The sequence below is a fragment of the Pristiophorus japonicus genome, chromosome 1 (assembly GCF_044704955.1).
Source record: "Pristiophorus japonicus isolate sPriJap1 chromosome 1, sPriJap1.hap1, whole genome shotgun sequence".
Lineage (NCBI taxonomy): Eukaryota > Metazoa > Chordata > Chondrichthyes > Pristiophoridae > Pristiophorus > Pristiophorus japonicus.
This window is the reverse complement of record NC_091977.1, coordinates 38,777,978-38,799,413: the sequence shown is the minus strand read 5'-3', so window position 1 is coordinate 38,799,413 and position 21,436 is coordinate 38,777,978.

Below are 21,436 nucleotides of genomic sequence, written 5' to 3'. Positions count from 1 at the left end.
TACATTACAGAGCCATCCCCATACATTTCCCTGTAATCTTCCAATCTGCTTCCAACCAGATATTTAGCCAGTTTTTTTTTGTTGGGAGGAATTGATAAGCAAAATATTAACTGCTTCACCAGAGCTTCTGATGCCCATGTAAAAAGTGTCTGCCCACCCTTCATTGATTAAGGCTAGTTGATACCGTGCCTCAACCAGGGCATATGACAAATCGGGAAATTTCCTGAGTGCACCATGATTGGATCCCAATTTTACTAAACTTAAAAGTAAAAGTTACAAAGTTAAAAAGATCAAATTATAACTCTTGGAGTGCCACCTATGTGAAAATAGAAGAAATGAACCCCCACTATTTAAAAAAGGAAGGAGACCGGAAGCAAGAAACTATAGACCAGTTAGCCTAACATCTGTCATTGAGAAAATGCTGGAGACCATTATTAAGGAAGCAATCGCAGGACATTTGGAAAAGCATGATTCAATCAAGTATAGTCATGATTTTATGAAAGGGAAATCATGTTTGACAAATTTTCTGAAGTACATTGAGGATGTAATGAGCAGGGTGGACAAGGGGGAACCAGTGGATGTGGTGAATTTGGATTTCCAGAAGGCATTCAATAAGGTGCCACATAAAAGGTTACTGCACAGGATAAAAATTCATGGGGTTGGAGGTAATATATTAGCAAGGATAGTTAACTAACAGAAAACAGAGAGTCGGGATAAATGGGTCATTTTCCAGTTGGCAAACAGTAAATAGTAGAGTGCCGCAGGGATAGGTGCTGGGTCCTCAACTATTTACAATCTATATTAATGACTCGGATGAAGGGACCGAGTGTAATGTAGCCATGTTTGCTGATGATACAAAGATGGGTGGGAGAGCATATTGTGAGGAGGACAAAAGAAATCTGCAAAGGGATATAGACAGGCTAAGTGAGTGGGCAGAAATTTGGCAGATGGTGTATAATGTGGGAAAATGTGAGGTTATCCGCTTTGGCAGAAATAATAGAAAAGCAAATTATAATTTAAATGTATAAAAATTGCAAAGTGCTGCAGTAGAGAGAGATCTGGGGGTCCTTGTGCATGAAACACAAAAAGTTAGTATGTAGGTACAGCAAGTAATCAGGAAGACAAATTGAATGTTGGCCTTTATTACAAGGGGGAAAGAGTATAAAAGCAGAGAAATCCTGCTACAACTGTACAGGGTATTGATGATAACACACCTGGAGTACTGCGTACAGTTTTGGTGTCCTCATTAAAGGAAGTATATACCTGCATTGGAAGCTGTTCAGAGAAGGTTCACTACGTTGATTCCAGAGATGAGGGTGCTGACTTATGAAGATAGGTTGAGTAGGTTGGCCCTCTGCACATTGGAGTTCAGAAGAATGAGAGATGATCTTATTGAAACATATAAGATTATGAGGGGGCTCAGCAAGGTGGATGCAGAGAGAATATTTCCACTCATGGGGGAAACTAAAACTAGGAGGCATAGTCTTAGAATAAGGGGCTGCCCATTTAAAACTGAGGTGAGGAGGAATTTCTTCTCTCAAAGGGTCGTAAATCTGTAGAATTCTCTGCCCCAGAGAGCTGTGGAGGCTGGGCAATTGAATATATTTAAGGTGGAGATTGACAGTTTTTTGAGTGACAGGGAATAAAGGAGTAATGGGCAGCGGGCAGGGAAGTGGAGCTGAGTCCATGATCAAATCAGTCAAGATCTTATTAAATGGCGGAGCAGACTCGAGAGGCCAAATGGCCTACTCCTGCTACTATTTCTTACTTTATGTTCTAAAAGATACTCCACCTACTAATGGACAGGGGCAAAAATACTACGTAAAATTCCAGATAGAGTGGTGAAATCATGGTGTAATTCTGATTCAGGTGGCACAGTCCTGAATGAAATCTTTTACTTTTGGGGGAGAAATTCGGGAGTGCCCATTTTTGCCTCCCACCTCATGCATGGTAATTACCCTGCATTTAAATATTGACGTCCTAAGAGCCCCAGATATTGTGCTAGGGACCTCATTAGACTGAAGATGGAGCTATGGGAGGTGGCAGATGTTGCAAGTTCGGGCCGCTGCTAGAGCTGCTTCGTGATCGATTCTTCGAGGTTGGGATCGCGGGGCTCGGGGAGGTGGGAGAACGGGTTCTCGGATAGAGGGAGAATGGGTTCTCAGAAAGAGGGAGAATGGACCTTGAGGGGAGGGAGAATGGGCCTCGAGGGGAGGGAGAACAGGCCTTGAGGCATATCCAAAATCCTGCTTCTGGTATCGGTAAAGGAAGCTTCTGTTTGCCCTCACCTAATATGGTCGCGGGTGCACTTCTGGTCGGACGCGTGCACGCGCTTCCGGTCCACCATTTTGAGGCTATGGCAGTCTGCGTATTACCTGACATATGGGCGCTGTGTGGTCCAATGTAACCCCCATAAGTTTTCCACCCCTCTGAATATACCTGGCAACGTATCTTTCAGTTTGTCAACTGAAGTTGCACAGCTATACCTGTAACTGAAGTTAATTATCGGGCCATCTGCTCTTTTTCTACATCTCACTAATTTTATAAGCAAAGATGAAGTAGCTTCCCAGAAGTGCTTATGCAGCAATTTCCCTTTTGTCTGGAGGGGAGAGGGAGTTGCAGTTGGCACCACCAGCCTTGTGCGAGAGCGGTTGGCACAGAGAGTCGCCATTGCCTGGCCGCAGTGGACTCGCACTATCCGCCAAACCCTTTCCCCTCCCCCTCACTCCCCCACCTCATAATAACAGCTGGGTAAGTCTCACCTCAGCAACGATAGAAAGAAAAGAAAAAAGACTTGCATTTATATAGTGTCTTTCATGACCACCGGATGTTCCAAAGCGCTTTACAGCCAATTAAGTACTTGTGAAGTGTAGTCACTGTTCGCATGTAGGATACGCGAAAGCCAATTTGTGCATAGCAATCTGCCACAAACAACAATGTGATAATGACCACATAATCTGTTTTCGTGATGTTGATTGAGGGATAAATGTTGGCCAGGACACAAGGGAAAATTCCCCAGCTCTTCTTCAAAATAGTGCCATGGGATCTTTTACATCCACTTGAGAGAGCAGACAAGCCCTCGGTTTAACATCTCATCCGAAAGACGGCACCTTCGACAGTACAGCACTGCACTGGAGTGTCAGCCTTGATTCATGTGCTCAAGTCTCTGGAGTGGGACTTGAACCCACAACCTTCTGACTCAAGGCGAGGGTGCTACCCACAGAGCCACAGTTGACATCCCGACAGTACAAAATCGCACGATGTAAGAATAAAAATAGACAGCGGATGAAAGTATTTCTCAAAATTGTCTTGTTTATATCCCGCTTTTTGATAAATTCTAAAGATTAAGTAATGAAGGGCCATAAATATAAGATAGTCATAAAATAAATCTCATGAGGAATTCTGGAGAAACTCCTTTACCTAGAGAGTGGTGAGAATGTGGAACTTGCTACCACAAGGAATAGTTGAGGGGATTAGCATAGATACATTTAAGGGAAGCTAGATAAGTGCATGAGGGAGAAAGAATAGAAGAATGTGTTGACAGGGTGAGATGACGTAAGGTGGAAAGAGGCTCATGTGGAGGCTAAACCCTGGCACAGACCTGTTGGGCAGAATGTCCTGTTTCTGTGTTGCAAATTCTGTGCAATTCTATTATGCTTTTGGCCTCCTCCAATGAATTGACATCCACATTTCAAATGATAATTCGTGAAGTCTTACGAGGAGCAGGCTGCCATTGAGTCCAGCTCTCGAGATCTGCAGTCACAACTCAAACTAAGTAGTTGATTACATCAACACCCGCTAAGTTTAAAACAGCCGATACAAGTTCTTACCCTTTCTTCATTCCAATGCAAACAAGTTCAGCTCTGTGATTCACCTTTCTTAACTTAAGGTCCAGAGTCCTGTAGTCTTCCTTGTTGCTATTTTCTGACCTCTTTTGATATTGTTGTCTTTTTGAAGGCAGGCTGCCTAAGGTAACACACATATATTCCAAATGTCCTCACTAATAATCTGTAGAAGGTTTTGTCTTTCAAAGCCATTACAAGTACATGATTGGTCTGGTTGCTAACAGCTGACTGGGAACCTTAAGTGAATTTTCAATCACCACAGAAAAACTCTTAGCCTTTTCTACTTTTTAATAATAGACACCTCTTTTTCCTGTACATATTTCATGTAGCATGTGTTTTACCTTACAATTGTCTACATTAATCTGGCAATTGTTAGCAATTCCACTCAATCAGCCCAGATGCTGTTTGTATCGTGATTATTCTCCACCATCTGGCTATATAGTTTAGTGTCACCAGCAAAATTTATAGTATCATAAGAAGTACTCTCCTCCATTTCATTTGCGAATATTGTAATCAATGGTTAAGTGCATGGAATATCAGCTTATTCCACATTTTCATTAGACTGTATCGGACCAAAATTCCAGGGGAAGCCGTTTGATGGCAAGGCAGAATTTCTGCAGAACCCTGAATGTGCTCCTCAACCCATCAGGAAATTTGCATATTGTACGTGAGCCATTTTAACACAAGAACATAAGAATTAGAAACATAGAAAATAGGTGCAGGAGTAAGCCATTCGGCCCTTCGAGCCTGCACCACCATTCAATATGATCATGGCTGATCAATCCCTCAGTACCCCTTTCCTGCTTTCTCTCCATACCCCTTGATCCCCTTAGCCGTAAGGACCATATCGAACCCCCTCCAAAGCTAGTATATCCTTACTTAAGGAAGGATATACTAGCTTTGGAGGGGGTACAGAGATGATTCACTGGGCTGATTCCAGAGATGAGAGGGTTACCATATGATGATAGATTGAGTAGACTGGGTCTTGACTCGTTGGAGTTCAGAAGAATGAGGAGTGATCTTATAGAAACATTTAAAATAATGAAAGGGATCGACAAGATAGAGGCAGAGAGGTTGTTTCCACTGGTCGGGGAGACTAGAACTAGGGGGCACAGCCTCAAAATACGGGAGAGCCAATTTAAAACTGAGTTGAGAAGGAATTTCTTCTCCCAGAGGGTTGTGAATCTGTGGAATTCTCTGCCCAAGGAAGCAGTTGAGGCTAGCTCATTGAATGTATTCAAATTACAGAAGATAGATTTTTAACCAATAAGGGAATTAAGGGTTACGGGTGGCGGGCGGGTAAGTGGAGCTGAGTCCACGGCCAGATCAGCCATGATCTTGTTGAATGGCGGAGCAGGCTCGAGGGGCTAGATGGCCTACTCCTGTTCCTAATTCTTATGTTCTTATGTTCTTAAGAATATATCCAATGAACTGGCATCAACAAATCTCTGCGGTAGAGAATTCCACAGGTTGACAACTCTCTGAGTGAAGAAGTTTCTCCTCATCTCAGTACAAAATGGCCTACCCCTTATCCTAAGTCCCCTGGTTCTGGACTTTCCCAACATCGGGAACATTCTTCCCGCATCTAACTTGTCCAGTCCCGTCAGAATCTTATACGTTTCATGAGTTCCCCCTCATCTTTCTAAACTCCAGTGAATAAAGGCCCAGTTGATCCAGTCTCTCCTCATATGACAGTCCAGCCATCCCTGGAATCAGTCTGGTGAACCTTTGCTGCACTCCCTCAATAGCAAGAACATCCTTCCTCAGATTAAGAGACCAAAACTGAATACAATATTCCAGGTGAGGCCTCACTAAGGCCCTGTACAACTGCAGTAAGACCTCCCTGCTCCTATACTCAAATCCCCAAGCTGTGAAGGCCAATATACCATTTGCCTTCTTCACCGCCTGCTGTACCTGCATGCCAACCTTCAATGACTGATGAGCCATGACACCCAGATCTCGTTGCACCTCCCCTTTTCCTAATCTGCTGCCATTCAGATAATATTCTGCCTTCGTGTTAGGAGCAATACTGGGCCATTCGACCTCTCGAGCTTGTTGCACCATTCAATAAGATCATGGCTGGTCTTTGACTTCAAATCCACTTTCCTGCGTGATCCCCATATCGCTTGATTCCCCTAGAGTCCAAAACTCTATCTATTTCAGCCTTGAATATACTCAACGATTCAGTATCCACAGCCCTTTGGGGTAGAGAATTCCATAGATTCACAATCCTCGAAGTGAAGAAATTACTCTTCATCTCAGTCTTATATGGCCGGCCCCTTAAAATGAGACAATGTCCCCTAGTTCTAGACGGGGGGACAATTTTGGTCATTGGCGCTAATGGGGCACAAACAACTTTTTGTCTGAGCGTGGTGCTGCTACTGACTCCCGCAAAATTCTGCAATAGTTTGCCGCAGAGTGAAAATTCGGTGGCGCCCCATGAGGCTGCCATTCGCGGGGCAAAAATTAAAGGTGGCGATGCGGCATTGCAAATTTAAAAAATGGCCAACTTACCACTCGTGGCCTTCTCAATTTCCGATCGCGAGGTCCGGGCCACAATGTTGCAGCCTGGGCTGCTGCCACTGCAACCCCACTCCTTAGTAGTCTAGCAGTGGCCCCTTCTCCCTAATGCAGAGTTGGCAGCTTGGCCCTCCCTATAATGGAAGGGGTGGGCCCTGTCCTCCCGCCAGCACGACGCGCCTCTTCTGCCCCCGAAAGGAAGTGGAGCACCAGATTTTGCCCTTCACTTCCCCTCAGGGGAGGTCAGCCTAATTTAGCTCGCAGGTTAGGACTTCCACACCTGGCACAAGAAATCCCGCCTCGCAGCTGTTACTGCTCCAACCAGGGCAGTACGCTATGTCAGGTAGTTTCAGTGCAACTTGTTTTGGCAGTTAGGGAAATACAAATGCCGTGATCAATCACATTAGACTTTAAACATTTGAAAACTCTCTTTCACTCAATGTTTCTGGGGCACAATGGAGAGAGGTATGTCCTCTGACCTTTTTCCCTTATTTTATTTTTCTCCCGCTCACGTCAATGGGCAGAAAAATGGGCGGGGACTCGAGTGTAACTGGCTCCCGACCCAAATTCCACCCCTGCTCTGCCCACCCAGAAAGAGCTTCATTAAAACCCAAAAGCTGGCGAATTCTGGCCCGGCAAACTCGTGAGAGATACAATTATAAGCGTTTTCAGAAAGAATCATTCAGCTCATTATTCTCCCTGTTCCCTTTCTGTATGCTTGTTACAAATTTCAGGTGTGCACTCGATATTACCTCAGGTTATCATGTCAGTAGTTATTCCTTTGTACCCATAGGAGGGCCTTGACCTGTATGACCTTTACTGTCTGGTATATAGTTAAACGATAATGTGACCTGGGGGCTATAACAGTTATGCATATTGGATATTCAAAGTTATAAAAATGTGTGTTTCTCCAAATTTCAAAAGGCAGATGAAAATTCACTCGAGCGAGATAAGGGGGCTGAAATTCAGTGCAGCCAGAAAGCTGGCAGTGGTGAGGTTGTTTTTCCCCCGCTTAGCGCCGCAAAGTTTGCTGCGGCTATTGCATCCAAATTCGGCTTTTTGACCACAAAAAAATGTTCCAGTCTTATTCGCCCTGCAAAGCTGAAATTTGCAGTCTTAATCGGGGCGTTATTCTCACGGGAAATTCATTCACCCATTGCAGCACTGGCGCTAGGGAACGAGCGTACGGTGCTGCTATGGAGAGGATGGCTGCAGCTCTGCAAGAGTCGATGGAGCGTCTAAGTGTTGTCATATCTGGTGGCTTTCAGACTGTGGCTGCTCGCATGCAGTCTCAGCTGGATGCCACCCCCCTCCGCGAGAGACCTCAGTGTTGCTTTCGCGGCTGGGTCCACCACGGGCCATGGGGGACCTTCCGGTGTGGTGCCACAGCACCGACCTGAGCTCCCTCAGATTGGTGGTGGTGGTATTGTGCCACCCCTGGTGAGTTACTGAGGCTCCTCGGGCCAGGATACGGATGATGCGCTCCCTCTGGCTTGAAGCATTCTTGACCCCAGACTCCACCAGTGTCTCCACGCTTGGCCTCGCCCGAGCCAAACCAGACTTAACCATCCCAGGAGGGTGTTGACTAGTCTCCAGTGGCCCTTCCAGGCCCAAATCTGTTCGAGGGCATCCTGGAAGGGCATCTGCCGCTTCCACACAGGAAAGACAGCAGCCTTCCCAGACCCAACAGTCAGCTACAGTGGAGGCACTGAGGCGAAGTTGCAGGTTAAGAATGCGTAAAAGGGGTTATAAGGAAATTCACGAGGTGGTAAATGATGTTTATATGTTATTTTTCTGCACTGTTTATTGTTCTGGTAGTTGTTTGTAGCTATATTGATTATGTATTAATCTTTATTTTTCGCACCTATATCTGGGCTGCTGTTAAATGTGAGGTGAGCATCATCATCATCGTCATTGGAGTCGAGGATGACTTGCTTCCATTCTAAAAGTGAGTTCTCACGTGACTATAGAGTACAATGCGGGACCTACAGTTTCTGTCACAGGTGGGGCAGACAGTGGTTGAAGGAAAGGGTGGGTGGGGAGCCTGGGTTTGCCGCGCGCTCCTTCCGTTGTCTGCGCTTGGTTTCTGGTTGCTCTCGGCGGAGAGACTCGAGGTGATCAGCGCCCTCCCGGATGCTCTTCCTCCACTTTGGGCAGTCTTGGGCCAGGGATTCCCAGATGCCAGTGAGGATGTTGCACTTTATCAGGGCGGCTTTCAGGGTGCCCTTGAAGCGTTTCCTCTCCCTACCTGGGGCTCGCTTGCCGTGTTGAGGCTCCAAGAAGAGTGCTTGCTTTGGGAGTCTTCGTCAGACATACGGATGACGTGGCCCACCCAGCGGAGCTGATCGAGTGTGGTCAGTGCGTCAATGCTGGGGATGTTGGCCTGGGTGAGAACACTGACATTGGTGCATCTGTCCTCCCAGTGGATTTGCAGAATCTTGTGGAGGCAGCATTGGTGGTACTTCTCCAGCACTTTGAGGTGTCTACTGTTTATGGTCCACATCTCTGAACCATATTGGAGGGCGGGTATCACTACTGCCCTATAGACCATAAGCTTGGTGCCAGATTTGAGGTCCTGGTCTTCAAACACTCTCTTCCTCAGGCGACTGATGACTGCACTGGCGCACTTAAGGTGGTGTTGGACCTTGTCATTGATGCCTGCCCTTGCTGACAGTAGGCTCCCGAGGTATGGAAAATGGTCCACCTTGTCCACGGTCTCACCGTAAATTTTGATAACCGGGGGTGGGGGGCGGGGGGGGTGCGCAGTGCTGTGTGGCAGGGTTAGGTTGGGAGAGGACTTTTGTCTTATGGATGTTTAGTGTAAGGCCCATGCTTTTATACGCCTCGGTGAAGGTATGATGGCTTGAAGTTTGGCTTCGAGTGTGCACAGACGCAAGCGTCATCTGCATATTGTAGCTCGATGACGGAGGATGGGACGACTTTGGATCCATCCTGGAGGTGGCAGAGGTTGAACAGATTCCCATTTGTTACTGTGGGGAATGAGCTGGGGCAATGTTTGCAGTCTGAGTCCCTGGATTGATATTTCCGTTTTCTCTCTGTGAATCTCGGGATCTCTGTTTCTATCTCTCTCGTTTTTATTTCCCTTTTCTCTTTCTCTATTCCTACTTCGCTCTCTCCCAAGCAAATGTTTCTTTGTTTATCATTCCTTTTCCTCATTTCTATCTCTTTCTCTTTTTTCTTTTGCTCCCTTCCCCCTCTCTCTCCCTTTCTCTCTCAGCCTCTCTCTTTTCCTATCCTTCCTCCTCTCTCTCTCTCTCTCTCTCTCTCTCCATTTCCCTCTCACTTTTCCTCTGTCCCTCTCTCTTTCCTTCACCCTCTCCCTTTCCCTCTTTCCCTCTCCCCCTTCCTCTCTCTTTCCCTCTCCCCCTCCCTCTCTCTCTCACCTGCATCCTTTCCCTTTCTCTCACTCTCTCTCTTTCCCTCTTCCTCTCTCTCTCTCCCTCCTCTTGAGTATGGATTCTGTGGTCCTCCTCCGGTCCATTGAAGAGGCTCCTAGACTTGTTGCTGAGCAATACGGAGCTCGCTCCAGGATCTTGCCCTGTCTGGAGCTCGCTGATCTCCCCCCGACAATGTCTTACTTGACTTCTCTGCTGCCGACTCAACTGCTGTCATCAAGCTTAAACAGCTCCGAGATCTCTGCCACTCTGCACCAGCTCTAAAATCTGGTGGGGGCACCGTCAGCTTAACGGTGAAAATGGGGGTGGAGCGGCAGCGGTGTGCACTTTTAACACGTCACTACTGTGCGCTCCACACTGTCTTGAGAGTCGGCGGTGGTCCACACCACTGCAAGACCTCCCGGACCTAATTTACGTCAGGGCGGCCAGTTGAGCCCAAAGCGGTGGCCATTCGATTTTGACGAATGGCCGCTGCAAACGGGCAGTAACAGTTCTTGCTGGGACCATGAATTTTGGGGCCAAGGCCACATGTAAAGCAACAAGATGGTCTATACAAATGAACAGAACATAGTTTTTACACCATAGCTGGTACGGAGCATGGCCACGCGGTCTGAGCCCAGACATTGACCTTCAATAAGTGTGAATCAATTCCACATTGTTCATCACGTGCCACAAAACATAATAAAATATGAAAGCACCTATTAATGGTCTTAAACCACTTTACAGGTCTTAACTTAAAAATAATAATTTTCATGCTATGAGCAGAGCGAGTAAAGCCAGCATTTACTGCCCATCCCTAGTTGCCCTCGAGAAGGCGGTGTTGAGCATTCATCTTGAACTGACTGGCACCAACCTTACTCTTGTAAGTCACATGCACTCATTCATAAGAACATAAGAAAAAGGAGTAGGAGTAGGCCATTTGGCCCCTCGAGCCTGCTCCGGCATTCAAGCTGGTCATGGCTGATCTGATCTGGGCCTCAACTCCATTTCCCTGCTCGCTCCCGCATTTCTTGGCCTAGTCCCACAGCCTCTCTCTGGTTGGTGAGAAGGCAAGGTCTCTATCACTGATTTAGACTGAAACCTGGTGCAGACTGAATTATCCAAAGTGAGAAAAAAAGAAAGTCTTGCATTTATATAGCGCCGTTCATGACCACCGGATGTCTCTAAGCACTTTGCAGTCAATGAAGTACTTTTGGAGTGTAGTCGCTGTTGTAATGTAGGAAACGCGGCAGCCAATTTGCGCACAGCAAGCTCCCACAAACAGCAATGAGATAATGACCAAATAACCAGTTTTTATTATGTTGATTGAGGGATAAATATTGGCCAGGAAACCGGGGATAACTCCCCTGCTCTTCTTCAAAATAGTGCCGTGGGATCTTTTATATCCACCCAAGAGAATAGACTGGACCTCTCTTTAATGTCTCACCCAGGCCAACATCCCCGGCACCTCTGACAGTGCAGCACTCCCTCAACACTGCACTGGAGTGTCAGCCTGGACTTTTTGTGCTCAAGTCTCTGGAGTGGGACTTGAACTCACAACCTCTGACTCAGAGAGAAAGATTAGTTTTGACAAAGGATCCACAACCCAGAATGTCATCTTCTCTGCACTCTCCACAGATGCTGCCAGTAGGGTGTTCGCTTTGCACTCCACTATGATTCAAAGACCTCGGGAATTACAGGAAAGACTCCACGTAACGCAAAGTTTAGGCTTAAACCCAACTATTTGTTTATGACACAAAAAACAACTAAAAATTACAGAACAAGACTTCTTAGAGATTGATCGAAGACATACAATCACCCATCCAGCCAGTTGCTGCTATTGTCGATTGTAGGCTCGTGGTAGGGAAGGCGTTGGGTCCCAGCTGCTTGCTTCGTGGTTGTTGTTCCTTTTGACCTGCTGTTCTGAGGTGTTTCTTCGACCTGTTGTTCCTCTCTGATGTTCCTCTTCTCGTTCTGAGCTCTTGTTCTCAGCTCTTACATATATATGCATTTGATTATACACATCTCCTGCTGGGCTTCCTTTCAGTTAATGTATCTGGATGAGTCTTGAAGACTGTGATGATGGGTCTGGATCTGTTTGGATGGCCACAATTTGCACATGGAATCGACAGGACAAACGATAACTCCTTATCTTTTGTGTCCCGTTCTCCAAAAATGCACGCCTTGTGGGATCTTTTGTTGTCCTGGGTTTTTGCAGACTTGTAGTCTCCATAGGGAACTGTTTTTTTCCGTCCGGCCAATTAATCCATGGGCTCCTCTGCTTGATTGTATCAAAACCCTTTGTCTCGATGTTTAATCGTGTCTCGCTCCTGACCGCAGAAATTGCATTAATCAGTTATAAGTCATCACCTGCCCCAGACTGATGCTCTTTTCTCTCGCCCAACAGTCCCAAATGTTTCTTTAAAACCATTTTAGTCCGTGGCCTCTTGCTGTGCCTCGATCATAAAAATGTGTAACATGCCTGGCATGCTGATTGTTTCCAGCATTTATTATTTGTGTTTCAGATATCCAGCATTTGCAATTTTTTTTTGTGTTTGAGATTAATTTGACCTATACATCATTCCTGATGGCTTATCTCTGGTCGATCACCCTTTGTGAACTGAATCTAACATCATAGCACAACATAAAGGTCCAGTGCCGTGAATTGGATTTTTCACCTCACCCTTAAGATCGTATTATTTTTGAGCTGCAAATTGCTGGACATGCGAATTGATAATGGTGCAGCGAGGTCAACGGAGCATCTGAGACCTCCTGAACATTGGGTTCAAGGGTTTATCTCCTGAAGACAGAGAAAGAAACAGAGCAAATGACAGAGCAGGAAATAGGGTGAATTAGAGTCAAATTCCACACAGAAAGTGAAAGAGAGTGGACTGACAGAGATTGAAAAAAAGAGACAGGAAAAATAAGACAACATTAAGGGCTGGATTTTCCGGTCCTTTGCGCTCCGGATTTCACTCCGGAGCGGAGTGAAAGACGGCAGTGAGGTCTCCAGCGCCCTGCCGCGATCCTGTAGTCAGGTTTTGCGGCGCTGAGCAGCACCACCCGGAAGAGCTGCGCCGGGTGTCCAACACCCCTGGTTGCAACACCGGTGCGATTTTGAGCTGCTGCCCGACCTGTCCGCCTAGAAGTGCGCCCGCAATGACAGCCTGGGAAATCAGTGCGGACCAGCCATGCCGGCATCGGAGAGGAAGGTAAATGACTCCAAAGCTAAGTGCGAGTGTTTTTTAATTTAATTTTTTGTGCGATTTGTGTTGCGGTGGGGTGGGCAATGGTTTAGGAATGTTTTTGTGAGTTTTTTAGGCCCCCCGCCCTCTCTCGGAGCACTCCCTAGCTGGCTCTTTAGCTCGGGAATTTCCCTTCCTTGTGTCAAGAGTGGTGTACTTCGCCTCCCTTAGCGCTGCACTCCCTGACACAGGGCCCATACTAAAGCGCAAACTATTCCCGGCCGCTTTCTTTCCTGCCCCGCCGCCATTATTGCCCCAAAAACAGAAAAGCCAAAAATCCAGCCCTAAATTATAAACCTCTACAAAAAATTGACTCGCTGCGTTAGTGATACCCCACAGTGACATTGCTCCCTTTCAGGTTCTCCAAGATTGAGTGGCATGTCAGGACCATAAATCAAGACATTAACAGGGTCCTTATGATATGAATTACCAGTCCTAAATACATTAGAGCAAATTTCATCTGTATTAACGATGCAAATCCAGCAATTTTGTGACACACAATGGGAGGCGCACGGCGAGATGGTAATATTTTTGTTTTTTGCGACGCAAACAACGGAGATATTTGTGGCGAGTGAGAACTCATGCAGTCTCTTTTCCTACCACAAATTGCTGAGTCTTTTTCACGCTAATAATGGCGGGTGCCGCGAACTCACATTATTCTTCCAGCAATTTCTGCGCCAACATAATTTAAACAAAAATTTCTTCCGGGCCAATGTTACAATCCTGTTTATACAACCGAATAAACAAGTTATATATAACAATGCTTCAGAAGGTGTTTTTATTTGTTTTAACATGAGGGCAAAAGAGCATGTAAGAATTCTGAACTGAGTCATTTAAGATGACTCTCACCGAAGTCAGAAGTGACGACCAATATCAAAATGTCCTGGAGGGACTGGATAATAAATATAATAAGTGGGCTTTCCCAGTTTCAAGAATCAATCGTTTTCACCAGTAAATCAGGCAAGTAGTATGCATATTAAGGTTGAAACATAGGAACATAGAAAGTAGGTGCAGGAGTAGGATATTCGGCCCTTCGAGCCTACACCACCATTCAATATGATCATGGCTGATCCTGCAACTTCAGGACCCCTTTCCTGCTTTCTCTCCATACCCCTTGATCCCTTTCACCGTAAGGGCCATATCACACTCCCTTTTGAATATATCTAACAAAATGGCCTCAACAACTTTCTGTTGCAGCGAATTCCACAGGTTCACAATTCTCTGAGTGAAGAAGTTTCTCCTCATCTCCTTCCTAAATGGCTCACCCCTTAGACTGCGGCCCCTGGTTATACTCGAGCTACTGATCTGAAATGGATATCTGCTGATGACAATGGGGTGGGGGGAGGGCGGTGGGGGGGTGGAATACTTAAAAAAAAGACACAAAAACATTCCCAAAACATTGCCCATACCACAACAACACAAATCGCTATAAAAATGACAATAAAAACAATCGCATTTACCTTTGGAGCCCATTACCTTCCTCTGCGCCGTCGGCTATGCTGGACAGCTCTGATTTCCCAGGCGGTCATTGTGGGCCCACCTCCGGGCGGACGGATCAGGCAAAAGTCAGTGTGTGCAATGAGAGGCGTTGCAGACCTGGCGCAATTCTTCCCGTCAGTGCTGCTCAGCGCCACCGCAAAACCCGACTGGAGGATCGCGACGGGGCGCAGGAGACCTCATCGCCCCTTTCTCACTGCCTGGAGTGCAAAGGACGGGAAAATCCAGCCCATGCGGTCTTATAGAAACATAAAAAATAGGTGCAGGAATAGGCCATTCAGCCCTTCGAGCCTGCACCACCATACAATATGATCATGGCTGATGATTTTTGCAACTTCAGTACCCCATTCCTGCTTTTTCTCCATACCCCTTGATTCCTTTAGCCGTAAGGGCCACATCTAACTCCCTTTTGAATATATCTAACGAACTGGCCTCAACAACTTTCTGTGGTAGAGAATTCCACAGGTTCACAATTCTCTGATTGAAGAAGTTTCTCCTCATCTCGGTCCTAAATGGCTTACCCCTTCTCCTTAGACTGTGACCCCTGGTTCTGGACTTCCCCAACATCGGGAACATTCTTCCTGCATCTAACCTGTCCAATCCCATCAGAATTTTATATGTTTCTATGAGATCCCCTCTCATTCTTCTAAATTCCAGTGAATGTAAGCCAAGTTGATCCAGTCTTTCTTCATATGTCAGTCCTGCCATCCTGGGAATTAGTCTGGTGAACCTTCGCTGCACTCCCTCAATAGCAAGAATGTCCTTCCTCAGATTAGGTGACCAAAATTGCACACAATACTCAAGGTGTGGTTTCACCAAGGCCCTGTACAACTGCAGTAAGACCTTCCTGCTCCTATACTCATGGATTCTATACTTATGGATTGATTGAGCTCTTTTAAAGTGTGGCCACACAGGGCCGGAATTGTACTGTATTCTTGTATGAACCTCAATTAGTTTCCTGTAGGAATCTCACATCACTTGACTGCCGTGGATCTTTTCGCCAGATGTATTTGATCACGAAAGTTTACAAACATAGTACAGGTGCAACTTCCCAAATCCGGAGTTTCAAAAGCCGAAATATTTTCCGAAATCCGGACATTATTTTTAATGACGCCTCTCTGCATAATCAGTCCACAACAATATAGCCAAATTCCTCTTGATGAAATTAAAGTCACTTCAATTCAACCAGAAGTCTTGCAAAATACTGTCTCCATTTCCCGCCACCACCCTAAATGTTTTCCCATCCTCCTGAAAAGAAAGAACGACTTGCATTTATATTGCGGCTTTCACGATCTCAAGATATCCAAAAGTGCTGATCTTTCCTGAGACATGGTTCCAGAGGTGTTGAGGAGCTGGTTATTGGCCAGAAACACGCGATACGACATGGTAGTCCACCTATTTTTAACCTAATCTAGAGGTGTTGCAACTTGTCAGTCCCCTACACGAAAAAAGGAATTTGACTAGATAATCTGAGGATAGAAGTGCCCATCAGTGAAGTTTGCATACAAGCACCAATACACTCAAAGGGCTGGAAATTCAGCTTTTTGGTGAAAGCGGTATTTTTTTCGGCATTTTTCACCAAAAATTTTGCTAATCACTCCACTATTTTTTAAAGGCCTAAGTTTCGATAGAAAATGCGCCCAGTGGTAAAAATTGGCATTGCACGAAGATTCGCAGCGCAATCCACGGTCCTCGCCAACTTTAGTCCGAGGCCAATGACCACTGTGAGAGTCATTGGGACGGGGGAAAGCACAAAAACATTGCAAAAAACAAAAATTTAAAAATCACAAAATATTCACAAGACACCTAACTATTGAATCGCTGAAAAATAATTAAAAAATAAAAACTTTAACTTACCTTTTTTGCAGGTCTTGATACCTACTGCTGTTCTTGTAGCTGCAACACAGGTTGTTCTCGGGTGTTTTTTTTCCGCCCAGAATACAGGTGAGCCAAAAGTCAAAATTAAGGCGAAAGCACTATTTCCAGTCTTGCATGCTGGCGGTCCGTTTTTCAGCAGTATTTAAAAACCGCCATGCAAGACTTCGACGAAACTAGCGGATCACTGTTTTTCACCAAAAACGGCAAAATATTGCCAAAAGAACAGGCGCAAGGTTGGTGAATTTCCAGCCCATTGTATCGATCGTAAAAATCCATTGTTAAAGCAAAATCAATCTTTCTCCTTCCTAACCCTCCCCACCCCAACCTTCTTATAGCCTCAGGGGTTTCCGGATTCTGAACTTCGGGTTTCGTCTGCGAAATCCCGAAGTACCCGAAACAGGCCCAGGGATTTATTCGGGACATCGGATTTCTGTTCCAAAATCCGGAAAGGCCTGAAAACCGGAATGGCCTCGGTCCTGAGGTTTCCGGATTTCGGAGGTTGTACCTGTACTATACATGTAGCTGCCTGTATGAACTTAAAGTAAAAAGACTATCTTACAGAATTTTGTTTCCTATGGTATCACTTATGGAAGTAAATTAAAAAAGGAATAATTAAGTATATAAGTACATCTTAGTTACTTATGTATATAAAACTATGGTCAGAATTCTCCGGGGTGGTAGCAGGCATGATTGGTAGCGGGCATGAACCTGCTGTCATCCCACTCCCACACACCTTTCCCCTAGGCGTGTCTGTCACTGCAGAGCGAACCTGACCGGAAGAGGCGGGTGACCCAATTGAGATGATTAACAGCTAGTTGTCAGAGCCTTAACAAGCATTTTTTTTTAAATTACGTTTTAAATTTAATTGCATGACCATGGCAACCACGCTGCTCAGGAACCACAACTGTCAACTTGAGGCAGGCGTTTAGTGGCCATTGCTCCAGCTGATTTCTTGCATCAAATGTACAGTAAAAGCTCCCACCTGACAGATGATCACTTTCCTTAGGCAGAAGCTGTCGCTCAGTCCATTTCCAGCAAAGATTCTGCAGGCTACAAGTATTTCCAGCAAAGTCTCCATCCAGTCTCATCTCATTGGAAGAACTCTCTCACCATTGAAAGAATGCTTCTGTTGTCTGTACTTCACCTGCCAACTATTCCATCAACATGGGTGCCATTTATACTCTCTCACTTGGTCCTCAGAATCAGACACCGATCAGCCCCAACATCAGGCACATCAGCAGCAACAACAACAACACCAACCCTCTCCACAATCATTTAATGTTGCACAGGACCAAGGGCACCTGACCATATTGCTGCCTTTGAGGCCAGGGATGGTCTTATCATGGCCAGGTTTACTTTATTTACACTGTTCATCCATATAGTTGCCACAGGATGCACTAGTTTGGCATCATAGAAATATAGAAACATAGAAAATAGGTGCAGGAGTAGGCCATTCTAGCCTGCACCGCCATTCAATGAGTTCATGGCTGAACATTCAACTTCAGTACCCCATTCCTGCTTTCTCGCCATACCCCTTGATCCCCCTAGTAGTAAGGACCTCATCTAACTCCTTTTTGAATATATTTAGTGAATTGGCCTCAACAACTTTCTGTGGTAGAGAATTCCACAGGTTCACCACTCTCTGGGTGAAGAAGTTCCTCCGCATCTCGGTCCTAAATGGCTTACCCCTTATCCTTAGACTGTGACCTCTGGTTCTGGACTTCCCCAACATTGGGAACATTCTTCCTGCATCTAACCTGTCTAACCCCGTCAGAATTTTAAATGTTTCTATGAGGTCCCCTCTCATTCTTCTGAACTCCAGTGAATACAAGCCCAGTTGATCCAGTCTTTCTTGATAGGTCAGTCCCGCCATCCCGGGAATCAGTCTGGTGAACCTTCGCTGCACTCCCTCAATAGCAAGAATGTCCTTCCTCAGGTTAGGAGACCAAAACTATACACAATACTCCAGGTGTGGCCTCACCAATGCCCTGTATAACTGTAGCAACACCTCCCTGCCCCTGTACTCAAATCCCCTTGCTATGAAGGCCAACATGCCATTTGCTTTCTTAACCGCCTGCTGCACCTGCATGCCAACCTTCAATGACTGATGTACCACAACACCCAGGTCTCTTTGCACCTTCCCTTTTCCTAATCTGTCACCATTCAGATAATAGTCTGTCTCTCTGTTTTTACCACCAAAGTGGATAACCTCACATTTATCCACATTATACTTCATCTGCCATGCATTTGCCCACTCACCTAACCTATCCAAGTCGCTCTGCAGCCTCACAGCATCCTCCTCGCAGCTCACACTGCCACCCAACTTAGTGTCATCCGCAAATTTGGAGATACTACATTTAATCCCCTCATCTAAATCATTAATGTACAGTGTAAACAGCTGGGGCCCCAGCACAGAACCTTGCGGTACCCCACTAGTCACTGCCTGCCATTCTGAAAAGTACCCATTTACTCCTACTCTTTGCTTCCTGTCTGACAACCAGTTCTCAATCCATGTCAGTACACTACCCCCAATCCCATGTGCTCTAACTTTGCACATCAATCTCTTGTGTGGGACCTTGTCGAACGCCTTCTGAAAGTCCAAATATACCACATCAACTGGTTCTCCCTTATCCATCTACTGGAAACATCCTCAAAAAATTCCAGAAGATTTGTCAAGCATGATTTCCCTTTCATAAATCCATGCTGACTTGGACCTATCATGTCACGTCTTTCCAAATGCACTGCTATGACATCCTTAATAATTGATTCCATCATTTTACCCACTACCGATGTCAGGCTGACCGGTCTATAATTCCCTGTTTTCTCTCTCCCTCCTTTTTTAAAAAGTGGGGTTACATTGGCTACCCTCCACTCCATAGGAACTGATCCAGAGTCAATGGAATGTTGGAAAATGACTGTCAACGCATCCACTATTTCCAAGGCCACCTCCTTAAGTACTCTGGGATGCAGTCCATCAGGCCCTGGGGATTTATCGGCCTTCAATCCCATCAATTTCCCCAACACAATTTCCCGGCTAATAAGGATTTCCCTCAGTTCCTCCTCCTTACTAGACCCCCCGACCCCTTTTATAACCGGAAGGTTGTTCCTGTCCTCCTTCGTGAATACCGAACCAAAGTACTTGTTCAATTGGTCCGCCATTTCTTTGTTCCCCGTTATGACTTCCCCTGATTCTGACTGCAGGGGACCTACGTTTGTCTTTACTAACCTTTTTCTCTTTACATATCTATAGAAACTTTTGCAATCCGTCTTAATGTTCCCTGCAAGCTTCTTCTCATACTCCATTTTCCCTGCCCTAATCAAACCCTTTGTCCTCCTCTGCTGAGTTCTAAATTTCTCCCAGTCCCCAGGTTCGCTGCTATTTCTGGCCAATTTGTATGCCACTTCCTTGGCTTTAATACTATCCCTGATTTCCCTTGATAGCCACGGTTGAGCCACCTTCCCGTTTTTATTTCTATGCCAGACAGGAATGTACAATTGTTGTAGTTCATCCATGCGGTCTCTAAATGTCTGCCATTGCCCATCCACAGTCAACCCCTTAAGTATCATTCGCCAATCCATCCCAGCCAATTCACGCCTCATACCTTCAAAGTTAGCCTTCTTTAAGTTCTGGACCATGGTCACTGAATTAACTGTTTCATTCTCCATCCCAATGCAGAATTCCACCATATTATGGTCACTCTTCCCCAAGGGGCCTCGCACAACGAGATTGCTAATTAATCCTCTCTCATTACATAACACCCAGTCTAAGATGGCCTCCCCCCTAGTTGGTTCCTCGACATATTGGTCTAAAAAACCATCCCTTATGCACTCCAGAAAATCCTCCTCCACCGTATTGCTTCCAGTTTGGTTAGCCCAATCTATGTGCATATTAAAGTCACCCATTATAACTGCTGCACCTTTATTGCACGCACCCCTAATTTCCTGTTTGATGCCCTCCCCAACATCACTACTACTTTTTGGAGGTCTGTACACAGCTCCCACTAACGTTTTTTGCCCTTTGGTGTTCTGCAGCTCTACCCATATAGATTCCACGTCATCCAAGCTAATGTCCTTCCTAACTATTGCCTTAATCTCCTCCTTAACCAGCAATGCTACCCTACCTCCTTTTCCTTTTATTCTATCCTTCCTGAATGTTGAATACCCCTGGATGTTGAGTTCCCAGCCCTGCTCATCCTGGAGCCACGTCTCCGTAATCCCAATCACATCATATTTGTTAACATCTATTTGCACACCACACCAACACCATAAAGCATTTCTACAATGAGCAAGCCAGTCCTTTCACACTCATCATCATTGCGAGGGTATTGTTACATCTCACCATTCACTGCAACTCACTAAGCCACATCCAAAGGTGCACACAGATCAGTCCACGACCAGAAAGTGTTGAAAAAAAAGATTTTTATGATTGCCACCACATTAACAGAAACTTTACGTTGGATAAAACACCCAAGCGGCTACCCTTGTGTGTTGCTAGTGATATGACTGCAGTAGGATGAGGGTGAGTGTGAGGGGTGGCTATTGAGATGGGGCTGTGATAATGTAGAAAGCGAGAGAGGGTTGGTTTGAGTAAGGAAGCGCAGGAGTAGGGTAGGGTAGGGAAGGGAAGGCAGAGTGATGGGGATGTGATGAGAGACACAGCAGGATGAAGTTGAGTGTGGCTTTGTACTAATGTTTCCAGATCTGAGATAATTGAAACTTTTGAGGCGCTGCACCCATGACCTCCTGACCACATTCCTGCTTGTGACCTCCTCTGCAATCTGCAACCAGGCTGTTTTGTTCTCCTGGAGAGATCTCTTCCACCCATGGGAAAGGAAGAGGACCTTCCTGCGTGCTTGGACTCCCGCCATAAGTATATGGAGGGAGTCAGGGTGCAGCCCTCTGCCTCTGTGCAGTCATTGTCAGTGATTGCAGCACTCCAATGCTGTAGTAGCCTGACATACTATGTTGGATTAAATGTCAAATCTAATGTGGCCATGGTCCCGGCTGAAAACGCTTCATGAATGACGTCACCACCCCGCTCCATTTAATTGGGTCA